Raw genomic sequence first — 12,058 nt, forward strand, 5'->3', positions numbered from 1 at the left:
CTCCAAGAAGGACCAGACAGCTAAGGCTTAAATACCTCTTCATAAGGCAAAAGAAAGTGCAGGCTGGAAGTAATTTTATGGAGGGATGGATAAATGATTAAAGGGGAAAAGAACGGTCTGGAAGAACAGACAGTCTATTGGAACAAAGCTTGCCTGGGATCTGGTGTGGCATAATTTCTAATCATTCTGTGAATTAATCTTCTAGAGGATTTAGTCTTTATGTCGGTAGGAGAACTTCAGAGAAAACTTGTTCCTACACTTCAGGTAAGAGAGATTAAAAGGGGGAGAAGGTCAGAGAGACCTTAAACCTGCTGCTTTAGTTCCGTGTGTGAAAGTTCTACACTTTGGGGTATTCTTTTCTTTTGTTGTTCTGAATTTTATTAGTGCCTATTAATTTTACAAAATATTGAGTTTCAATATGACATTTTCATTCATGCATATAACATATTTTGAGCATATCCATACCCCCATTATTACAGACAGCTGTTAGATGGAAATATTCTAGGCAGGCAGGCAGGGCAGGGCCCTTGAGGGAGCCAGTGCAGAGGAGGAGGACACATCACAAGGGTGGCTCCAAGCACATCTTTTTAAGGCCAGGCTTCAAGACAAAAGACAGAATGACTGGGCCTACACACTGTCCCAAGGGATAAGATAACTGGTATCACCAGGTCCAATAAAGCCTTGATAGACATTAGCCACCCAGGTAGGTGACCAAGACTTCCTGATCCACCCCTTCCAAAAAAGATCTTTGTTCTTTCCAGGTACACTTGTTACATGCATGACCTGCTTCCCCACTGGATCAATGTTGTTAGGGAATTGATCTTGTTAAAGTATGCTGTGACGCTGCCTCACAGGCTGCATTCTCCTGGTACATCTTGGCTCCTAAAATGACCTCATGCCCTTATCTCTGGTTCCCCTCCCCACCAAGGCCACAGTGGTCCAGGAAAGTTGAAACCTGTGTCTGCAGGACCGGGCCCATAAAAACAATCTGGCCTGTGATAGGTTAAAAGTAACTCACTCCTCATAAATAAGCAGTAGCCCACCCCAAAACTGATAAAAGGACCTTCCTTTCTTTGTTCTCCTCTCTCCTTCTGCTTCTTCTTCCTCCTCTCTCTCTCTCTCTCTCTCTCTCTGCCTTCCTGCCTCCTGCTCGCCTCCCTACAATAAAGATCTCCTGCCAGACCTCTCGGTGCATGAGTGGCCTAATTGGGAAGGGACACCCGAAAGGGCACGCGAACCCCCTTTCAAATGTTACCTAAGTACCTGTGCTTGCAATCTTACTGGTTTGTTAGAGTTTTGACCCACATTATACCTACCTCGCGATTTTGTACTCACGTGGTGATTTTGCCCTATAAAACTTCCTCTGTAAAGTGAAGCCCATGGCAACCCACTTTCAGAACCCCTCCTGTTTACCAGGAGCTATCTCTCTGAAGAACTTTTTTCCCACTCTTAACCTCTGTTGTTCATTAAAATTCATTCTTCAATTTTGGAGAAAGCAAGCTTGGCATATCTGACATCTAGCAGATCGGTAGTTATAGTTATTCCCCCTATATCACATTACAGGACATTGTTTTCAGAGCTTCAACGTATTGCTTTAATTGTATCTTAACAAAATTCAAGATTCACAGAAAACAGGGCACATAATTCTGTATCATTTCTGCTTGTATTCAACCGAGTAGTAGACATTTTGATTCAAAGACCTGACACATAGGCACATAGCAATTCCATGTTGATGAATAATGTTGATAATTTGGTATATTAGTTGATTTATCTACTTACAGAATTTCTTTAAATGCAAATTATTAGTCTTTCAATTTTACATTATTATATTCTAAACATTTGATTTGGGGGGTAACTTCATATTCTTGTATCTAGCCCCCTATCAAACCTTTCCACTTGAAGACATCTCAAACACAACATATGTAAGACTAAATTTTATATCCATCTCCCCTAAAAAAACCTTTCCCCAACTCCAGTCTTCTGGAAACAGCTCTGTCCTTGAAGGTACTCTCGCCAAAAATTTTAGTCATCTAGATTCCTGTCATTTTCTCACACTATGCATCCAATCTGTCAACACATCTTGTTGGCTCTGTCTTAAAATATATCCAGCATCCAAACACTTCTCAACTTTTCTGTGACTGGGTTCAGGACACACTACCTCAAAATTTGGTCCCTTGGTATTTGAGAAAACAGCAGAAGCAGAAAGGCCATTCTCACACCGTCTTCTCCTCTAAAACAAGTCATGAAATCTAGAAAGGCCATTCCTAACTTTCTCTCACTCTTCTCTAAACCAGGCTATAAGACCCTCATTCAGGATGTCTCCTTCAGATACCAAGGGGAAAGGAGTACCTTTATCTTTTGTTCTAATCTATTCCTGTTGCTATAAAACAATATATACCTTACTTATTTGTCACAGTTTGGAAGGCTGAGAAATGCAAGATCAAAGCACCAGGAGGGTTAATGTCTTATAGGGGCCTATTCCATGGATCAGACTGTCTCACAGTGGCGTCTGCACATGGTGAAAGGGATGGAGTGACAGATGGGAATCTAGCAAGTCGTCTGTAGCCTTTTGATAAGGGACTAATCCCACCTGTTAAGGTCCCCTTACAGCTTCGTGTATTTGGAGGATGACTGAATCATGGGGTTACTATATCAGCAGTGGATCCATCCACTGATGAGTTCAGTAGCTGTTAGGCGGTGGGGCCTGATTGGAGTGGGTCATTGGGGGCATGACCTGGATGTGTACATCTTACTCTTCAGTTCTCCCTTCTCACGCTGGCTACCCTGGGTTGAGCAGCTTTCCTCCATGAGTTCTTCCACTGTGCCATTCCATGGAGCCAGCCAACTATGGAATAAATCCACTGAAACTGTGAGCCAAAATAAACCTCTCCTTTAAATTTCAGGCGCCAGACATTTTATCCAGACGAGAGAGAGTGACCAGGACTCTCTCCATGAGGAAAGGAGCCTCCCACAGATCCTGCCTTCAAGTTCTGTTGCACTGGGGATACAGTTTCAACAGGAATTTTGTAGGGAGCACTATAATTTAATCATAGCATCTACGAAGACACAGGCTCACAGAAGAATCTGAACAGGCCTTACTATTTCTCCCAGTGTATTACCATTAGATAAGAGCCTTTGTCCCCCAGCTATATTTCTCCAAGACTTACTTTTCATCAAATCTAAGCATAAAAATACAAGTTTGCTTATTTCTTTGAGCCTTCATTTACTTCTGAAAGTTCTTGTGTTATATAAAACTTACATTAAATAAACCCATGTTATTTTCTTGTTAGTCTGTCTTTCGTTATAGACAACCCATGGGTGAAGAAAGATATTTCTTTTTTCCCACATCTGCTACCAGCCTGGTCCAACCCACCACACTCTCAAATCAGGATCCAGAAGAGTCTTTGTAAACCTGTTTAAATCAGTCTGTCCTGCAAAGAAAAAAAAAAATCTGACAGGGCCCAGCTGCACGCCAGTTGAAACTCAAAGAATGTGACAGTAACATTTAAAGTTAAATACAACCCGGTCTTCCTCCCCCATTACCTCCCAAACCTCGCGTTTCTCACTCTCCCCTTGCTCCCCTCTCACTCTTGCACAGCCACATTGGCCCTTGCTGTCCCTTGACTGCGCCAGGCACGCGTTCACTTAAGAATCTGTGTTCTCAGGACACTCTTCCTCTAGGAAGCCACGTCACCAGTTTCTTCCATTCTTTAAGGCTTGCTCAACTCTCTCCTTCTAGGTGTGCCTTCTCTGATTGACTTAATCTTCCCTGTCTTTCCAGTCTATTTCTCTCTTTCACTTTCATGACCCTGATCTATTTTCCTCCCTAAAGTCCTGGAGCACTCATTCCCCAGATATCCACACCCATTCCCTCATCTGGCACACATATATATAAATATTTGTTAAATGAATGAATTTCTGTTCTGCAAAATGCTGTACACCAGTAAAAATTTTGATGGCTTAGTAGTATTTATTGAGATTTCCTTCACACACCATCAACAGTTTGTGGGCAATTTTTTTTTTTCAGTGTTTCTGACTTTATGATAGCAAAATGCAGGATTGGTTCTTTACAGATTTATGAAATCAATGTAATTTCAATTCCTTACTTTTGTGCCTTGTCTTTTAATGCTGTGCCTCCTCTTTTACTTTCTATCCTGTTTACTGAGTTCCAGTTTAGGTCACTTAACATGATCATAGTAGATTGTGATGCAAATGCTCTGTCTTCGCTGTCCAGTGTGGTATCCACTAGCCACGTGTGGTTATTGAGCACTTAAAACATCCCTATCACAACTGAGAAACTGAATTCTTAATGCTATTTAATTTTAACTGGTTTAAATTTAAATAGCTACATGTGGCTGGTGGCCAGAATATTGGAAAGGACAGCTCTGTCCTTAAAAAACATTGATAAGCTCTTTGAGGAAAAGCATGTCCTTTTAACAAAATGTCCTTACAAATATCTCATTTGTTGTTATATGAATTAACAAGAAAACCAGTTAGTATTTTTCCTTTTTAGAATTTGGGAAAGTACTGTAGAAAGAAATGATTTATTAAGAATCAAATTCTAGACCCCATAAAAGTTTTAAACTAAACCCACGAGAGCCAAGGCCTGGGAAAGAGACTGGAATAAGAGGGACAGGTTTCCTCCAGTCTCTTTTCTACATTTTAGAGATGGTAATCATGATAATAACCCTTGCTTGAGCTCTGTGCTAGGTAGTCTGCAAGCATTTCTCTAAAATCCCACCAAGACCTCGCATAACTCTGTATAGCCCATTGAACTTTATCATCCCCATTAAACAGATTTGTGTTTTGTTGGTACTGGGGATTTAAGGCAGACCCTTTGCACTGAATTATATTCTCAGCCCTTTTGTGTGTGCATGTGTGCTTTTTATTTTGAGACAGGGTTTCACTGAGATGCTAAAGTGCCCACAAAGGGCTTGAATTTGCACTCTTATGGCCTAAAACTCCCAGAGTGCTGGGATCACAAATGTGTACATTATGCACGGCTCCCTTTATACAGGCAAAGACATTGTGCTCCTGTAAGCACGACTTCTTCTACCCCTGACAAACTAACAGTTTGCACGATCCCAGGCCTAGACAGGATGCTGTGCTATTCCTCTCCCACCACAGAGACTGATCTTTAAAATAGGCTGAAGTAAATTAAGACCACTTTTATTATCACTGCTACATTTATACATCAATAGTACATCTATACAAAAGACTAAGTGGTTTAAAATCAGGAAGTAAAGTTGGCTTTGAAGTCACTTATTAGATTGCTTGGCTTATTAATTAAAAAAAAAAAAAAAGCAAGAGCAGGGAATTCCAAAGAGAGAGACCATTAGGCTCTAGTCTTGCAGTATGAGTAGTTCTGCTTGCTTATTTTCCCTTCCTCATTATGATTCCACGAGGAGAGACAGATCTTACCTAAGTTCTCATTTTCATTCATCTCAGTAAAAATGTGAAAATAATGATTCACCGATAGTTAAGAGAAATGAAGAATCGCCCACCCTCTAGCATTCCCTTCCCTGCTATGGGCTTTACTTTGCCACCCAGCAGGGGAGCCCCAGCATTTTATAATTACATGTTAATGAAGAACAGAATCCGTCCTCATTTTATTTTGCATTTCATTTCCAGAGTAATTTGATGTGTGTGTGGAGAAGGGCGGGTGTGAGGAAATGTAAACAATGCTCATTTATCACAGCTTTAATTTAGACCAGATCTCCCCCTAATCCAATTCTGAGCAGCACAGTTTATACCAGTAAGCAGTAAACATTAATAAAAATCAGCTGTGGGAAGAAAAGGGCCACGATTCCTGCTGGGTATGCCTGCCAGAGAAAAAACACAAAATCCCCGACACATTCATAATTTGCCACATCTCTTTGACCACTGTACAAAATCATGACAAAGATTTGGGTTTCACCTAGTCTAGTTCAACCTTTTGATGCCCTCGATAACAAAGAGCCCACTGCAGCACATGTGCTATAGGTTCGCCACCACTGGTGTAGTCTGAGTCCAGCAACCTAGGTGACAACCTTACACCAGATTTGTACCATGGCCATATTCCTCACCATGTAACCACCAAAACTAACTCCAAACCCTTTGAAATCTCAGGTGCAGAATCTGAATTTCTAGCTCATTGCTTCTAATATCCTGTACTAGCATTCTATCGCTGTTATAATCAATTACCACAAACTTAGCAGCATTAACAGTGCAAGTGTATCTTACAGTTATACACCTCAGAAGTATGACATGAGTTTCACAGGGACAAGAATCTGTCGACAGGGCTTTGTTCCTTTCTGCGGGATCAGGGTAGGATCCTTTCTGTCATTTCTAGCTTTAAAGGGCTATTTGCCTTCCATAATTCATGACCACCACTTCCTTCTTCAGAGCTAACAAAGGTAAATCCAATCCTTCTAACACCATGCCACTCTGGCCTCATGTTGTCACATCTGCCTCTGATTCTCTTCTTCTACCACCTCTTCCAACTTTTAAGAATGCTGTTAGCACCCTGGACCTACCCTGATAATATTCCTCACCTAAGTTTGCTGACTAGCAATCTTAAGCTTATTTTTAACTTGAATTGCCTTTGTCATACAACCTAATGTATTCACAGACCTCTTTATGGGCCATTACGCTGCCTCCCATGTATTTTAAATCCCCAAATCTTTCCTTGTTCTGGGATCTAAAAATCCATTGTTCCTACAACTTAAATTCTCCCTTACTCTTCTTCATATTCTCAGCGATATCCTTAATCCAGTCTGAATTCTGAGATCAATTATAATCATGTCTTTCATACACTCTCAGCTCCTATGTTCTTGCTTGGCTAAAAACCCAACTCTGCCTACTCTGAACCTGTACTCAAGCTGCTGAAAAAAATGAACAGAGCAAAATCACCATCATATATGACTTTAATGTTGCCCACGAGTATATAACATTTTTTCTGACCCATTCATCCTACCATTCATGACAAATTTGTTCTCTAACTTCTAGCTTCTCATCCATCCACATCAATAACTTATTTCACCGAGAAAGTAAAAGCAACCAAATTTCCTCCATCACATCTACTTACCCACAAGTATGTGTTCCCATGGATACTGCCTTCCCTCCTGATACTCTATGAACTCTGCCCTCTATTCAAGGCCAGTTCCTCCTTTTCTACATGAATTCCATTCCCTCTATTGAGGGAATCCCACTAGCACAAAAGCATGCATTATCTCTCTTATATTAGAAACAAATGAATCCCTCTGGTGACTCCACTGACCCAGCTAACACTCCATTTCTCTTCTGTCCTTTGGAATCAGACTCCTCAAAAGAGTTATCTCAGGAGGTTGAGGCAGGACAAATGTCATGCTCAAGGCCAGGATGAGCTACATAGTAATTTCAAGGCCAGAGAGATGCTTTCTCAAATATAAAGAGTTAAATAAGCAAAAATTTTAGAAGTTATCTATGTTTGCTGTCCACTATTCTTCTCCTTCAACTCTCTTTTATCCTATTGTAGTCAGGCTTTGGATCCTGAAGCAGGAAATCATGGCATGGCAAAGGGGCTGGGAAACTGGACATGACATGTCAATTATAGAGAACTGTCAATCATGGAGATTCCGGACATATGCCCAGAGCAGCTTTTGAGCCCTCTATCTGGCACAAATCTGGGTGGGTTTTTGATACGATGGTCTAGATATGAAAAGAGAATGGAGGATATAAAAGACAGTAGCCATTAAGTTTATGCCTGCTGGAAGCTTTTTCACTGGGCTGGCCTGCACTCTGCAGGGCGTACTTCCTTCCCTACTTCAACTGGCCAACACTCAATCTGCAGGATATGTCTTTCCAGAGCACTTCTTTTCCCTTCTTTTCTTACCTTTAATAAATGTAAAACCTTGTTACATTTTTCACTTGTCTTGTCCAATTCTTTAAACAGGACAACAACTTGAAAGGGACACTGGTCACCCCTGCCTCCATTAATAGTTTTGGTGAGCCAGCCAGAAGACAAGGAAAATCAGTAGAAGCTGGGGACTCCTACAGCTCCCTCCTGGAGCAGCCTATGCTTACACGCACTTTGTCACTTGCCTCTAACTGTGTTTGCCAGCTGTGGCCAAGAGCCTGCAGCTTTGTGCCCCCACTCCATGGTCCCTTCTGCACCTTCCTTCAGACACGCCGCAGAAGCCCAAGCTACTGGCAAGGAGCCCACACACCCTGGCCACACAGAGCCCATACTGTGGTCAGTCCAGAGCAGCAACCCTGCCATGGCCAGAGGCTCTCATATGGGACCCTGGCCCTGCTACACAACTGGAGCTGGTCCTACTGCACCCCACAGTGGCTGCACCAGCAGTACACCATGTCAGGCGCCTCCAGTCTGCCTGCTGAGATCGGCCCAGCTGGTGACCCTCAGAACCTCAATGCCCCCAGCCTTCACCTCCCTGCTTCTTCTTCATCCCACCTCTCCACCACCATGTTCCACCTGGATGGGTTTCTGTGGAGACTGGAGGTATGAGAGGGGCTGGTGTGTAGGTGCTGTACTTGTGGCAGTGTCTCCCATGGTCCCAAGGTTTGGGTACTGCCAGAGATCCTGTTCAGCGTTTTTTTTCCCCACTCTTTTGAGAAAAATAGCTATAGGTTGCTTTTTCCAGGGAGCCATCTTGATAACAGAAACTTAGATGATTTAGAAATATGCCTGAGGGCCTGAGCAGAACAAAGGAACACCCAATAAAGATTAATTCAATCATCTGGGAGGATGCCTTGCACTTAGAGCTTTTTAAAGATCTTTTTCTTCTTTTCTCTTAAATGCTAAAAAGAGTTTTCTACCTCTACTGTGTTAAACAAAGTACCAAAGTATCACAGGGATAAATGTAAGGGATACTATTTCTTTTTTTAAAATTAATTTTATTGGTACATTTAAGGTATACAATGGAATGATATTCATCATTGGAAATTTGCACTTTTACATAATCCACCTTGGTTCTGGTTTTTCCCCATTCCCCTGCCCTCCCTCGAACCCCTCCACCCTTCCCTATCTACAAAGACTTGTTTCCATTTTTTCTTTTTCTCATGTTAATTCCATTTCCCTCTTTCTTTTCCCCTACCTCTCCCCCTTTCCACCTTTTCTTCCTAATTCACATTACTTATCATACCTTTTAGTCCTTATTTCTCAGGTGGCTAAAGGAGTCCTTAGAGGGGCTTCATTCTGATCTCTTGAGAGTTTACTATTTCTAAGGGAACCCTTAGAAGGGGGGGTAACACCCTTCTCTCTAGGGAGTCTGTGGGCCATAGTATGGAGAGTTCCATGGAAATACCCAGCAGATCCCAGCAACCTCACTGTTAGGTTGCACCCTTATGAACTAGGAAATGTCCAGGTCCAAAATTGGCTAATGATCTCCTTGAAATTTAATCTACTTGCAATCTTCTATTTTCCAAAATATACCAAGTCCATTTTCTTGTTGCTTAGGCCATAAATTTTACCTTAGCCTGGACTCTCTTCTCTCTCGTATCTGTACCCATGCCATCACCAATCTACGACTTTACTTTCAGAGTACACCCGGACTCTGTCCGCTTTTCACCAGCACTACTGCTACCACTCTGATCTAAGTTCCTATCATCTGGCTCAGTTATTACAGTACCTTCCTTGCTAATCTTCCTGCTTCTATCCTTTCCCTCACCCACACAGACTATTATATCTCAGCCACCAGAATAATCCTTATAAAATAAGTCAAATTATGTTCTTCATATAGTTACTGTTTCCCCATTTTACTCAGAATGAAGAGCAGAGGCTCTGGACCCCACTTGTCACCACAGTCTCCCCCTTGTATACTCCACTCCAACCACTCAGATCTCCTTGGAAGCTCTGAAGCGCACCACTCAGAGCTCTGGATTTGCCATCCCCTCTGCCTGGTCTACTTCTCCTCACCACCCCCACTCTGAAACTCCTCATGGATAACTGCATGGTTTGCTCCCTTGATATAATCATTTCCCCCAAAGGAACTTTGCTTTTAGGGCTTTTAATGGCTCTGCCATAAGAATAAAACCCAAACTCCTTTCCCTGTAATTCCTGAAGATGAAAAAAAATCATGAAGTAAAAATCCCCAAGAAAACAAAATTCATTGTTTCCTTGCTTTTTATGAAGAAGTAAAATGAAATTTTCCTGACTTTCTCTGGTTCAGTAAAACACATTATTGTAAAGGGGTCTTAAAATATCATAGTATACTAGTTAGTATATTAATCAGTTTAATAAAATACCACAATTGCAACTACTGTAAACTTTATTTTTCTAGAACACTAAGACTTTCTGAAGTTATTATGTACCTTAAAACTAGAGGTCCTTTGGCTACTATTGAGTTTTTTGGATGGGCAAAGGATCTGCTAGCTAGTACAATTTATAACAAATTACTACTAGAGAAGAAATACTCTTAAATTTGATTTCCACAAAGGCCTGAGAGGTGAACAGAAGAACACTACAATCTCCATGTAAATGGTTTGTGGCATAAGAAATACTGGATATAGTAGGTGAAAGCCCTGACTGAATTATTGTCAAAGTAAAGTGAAATGCCTCTGGTTTTGTAGATAGAATTCAGTCTTTAAAGTGGAAAGTTGATTTCTGGCTATGCCACTTTTTTTTCTTTTTCTTTTTCTTTTTTTTTTTTTTTTGGTACCGGGGATCAAACTCAGGTCCTTGTGCTTATGAAGCAGGCAGCAGAACCACTGAGATAAATCTCTGGCCCTGGCTTTGCCACTTATAAGCATCATGACTTTTTTTTTTCTTTTAAATGGGAATTGAACCCAGGGCCTTTACACTGAGCTCCACGGACCTTTTTTATGTTTTCTTTTGAGTAGGGGTCTCACAAAGTCACTAAGTTGTTTAGGCTGGGCTCAAACTTGAGGTTCTCCTACCTCACCCTCCCACACCAGATGAGTTTCATTATCTTGAAGGAACAAAGGAGTCGCATTATGGACAGAATTTGACCCACTGAATTCATGTTGAAGCTCGAGCCTCATAATGTGATGGTATTTGGAGACAGGCCTTTGGGAGAGAGATTTAGATGAGGTCATGAGGATGACACTTTATGATATGATTAGTGTCCTAAGGAGACAGCAGAGAATTAGCATGCTCTCTCTCCTACTCTGTCATGAGAACCCTCACTAGAACCCAACCATGCTGGAATCCTAATCTCTGAATACCAGCCTTCCAAACTATGAGAAAATAAATTTATGTTGTTTAAGCTATCCAGTCTATAGTTTTATGTTATATCACATAAAGCTGACTAAACAGAAAAGCATTAAATCAGTTCAGTTCCTTATTTGCAAACCAAGGAAAATGCTACCTAAGCCATAGGGTTATTGAAAGATTTGTTGAAATAATATAGTGCTGCAAAGAAAAGTAGAAATGCAAAGATCTTGCTCCATGATTACTGATACAAAAATTGATTTTTTTAGCATTTTATGGTTTATGATATCCTTTTTTTCTTTCAGTACCAGAAATTAAACTTAGGACCATGTGCTTGCCAGGCAGGCATGGTGCCACTGAGTTAAATCCCCACTCCTATAATATACTTTTATACACTTTAGTTTAATGGTTAAGACAATTATATTAATTATAAACAAAGGTTGTGTCTTTATATTGTTAGCAACTGGAAGCCACAATGAGAAAATCAGGCCTTCTAATACCACATCAGCACTGGTCCCTGCTCTTCAAAAGAGTTCTGTTCAACTTCAACACTGAAACACCATAAAGATTCATGACAAATCCTCAGTCAGAAATACACCTTTGCATGAACATAAGAACTTTTCTCCCTAGCTATTGCTCACAGATCCAAATTCTGCATCACCTCTTTCCAGTCAGAGTTCACTTAATGCAGCAGTGGTTCTTATTTTCAAATACCAGTAAGAAGTATGGGAACTGAGAATAAGAAGTAGGCTCAAAGAAGAACCCTGAAGAACTACAACCATTAGAAGAAATCTGGTGTGAGTCCAGCATGGGTGGTGTGTACCCAGGACTCTTGGATGTAGAGGCAGGGGTTATCATAAGTTTGAGCTCAGCCTAGGCAACTTAGCAATTTGGCAAGAAACTGTCTAA

At 41.1% G+C, this 12,058-nt stretch overlaps 1 pseudogene; it reads left to right on the forward strand.

Moving 5' to 3' along the window:
• The first annotated feature begins 219 nt into the window (after nucleotides 1–219).
• LOC104854340 overlaps nucleotides 220–12,058 on the forward strand; it is a 36,414-nt pseudogene continuing 24,575 nt past the window's right edge.

The sequence above is a fragment of the Fukomys damarensis genome, unplaced genomic scaffold (assembly GCF_012274545.1).
Source record: "Fukomys damarensis isolate Sample0158 unplaced genomic scaffold, DMR_v1.0_HiC HiC_scaffold_28, whole genome shotgun sequence".
NCBI classification, from domain to species: domain Eukaryota; kingdom Metazoa; phylum Chordata; class Mammalia; order Rodentia; family Bathyergidae; genus Fukomys; species Fukomys damarensis.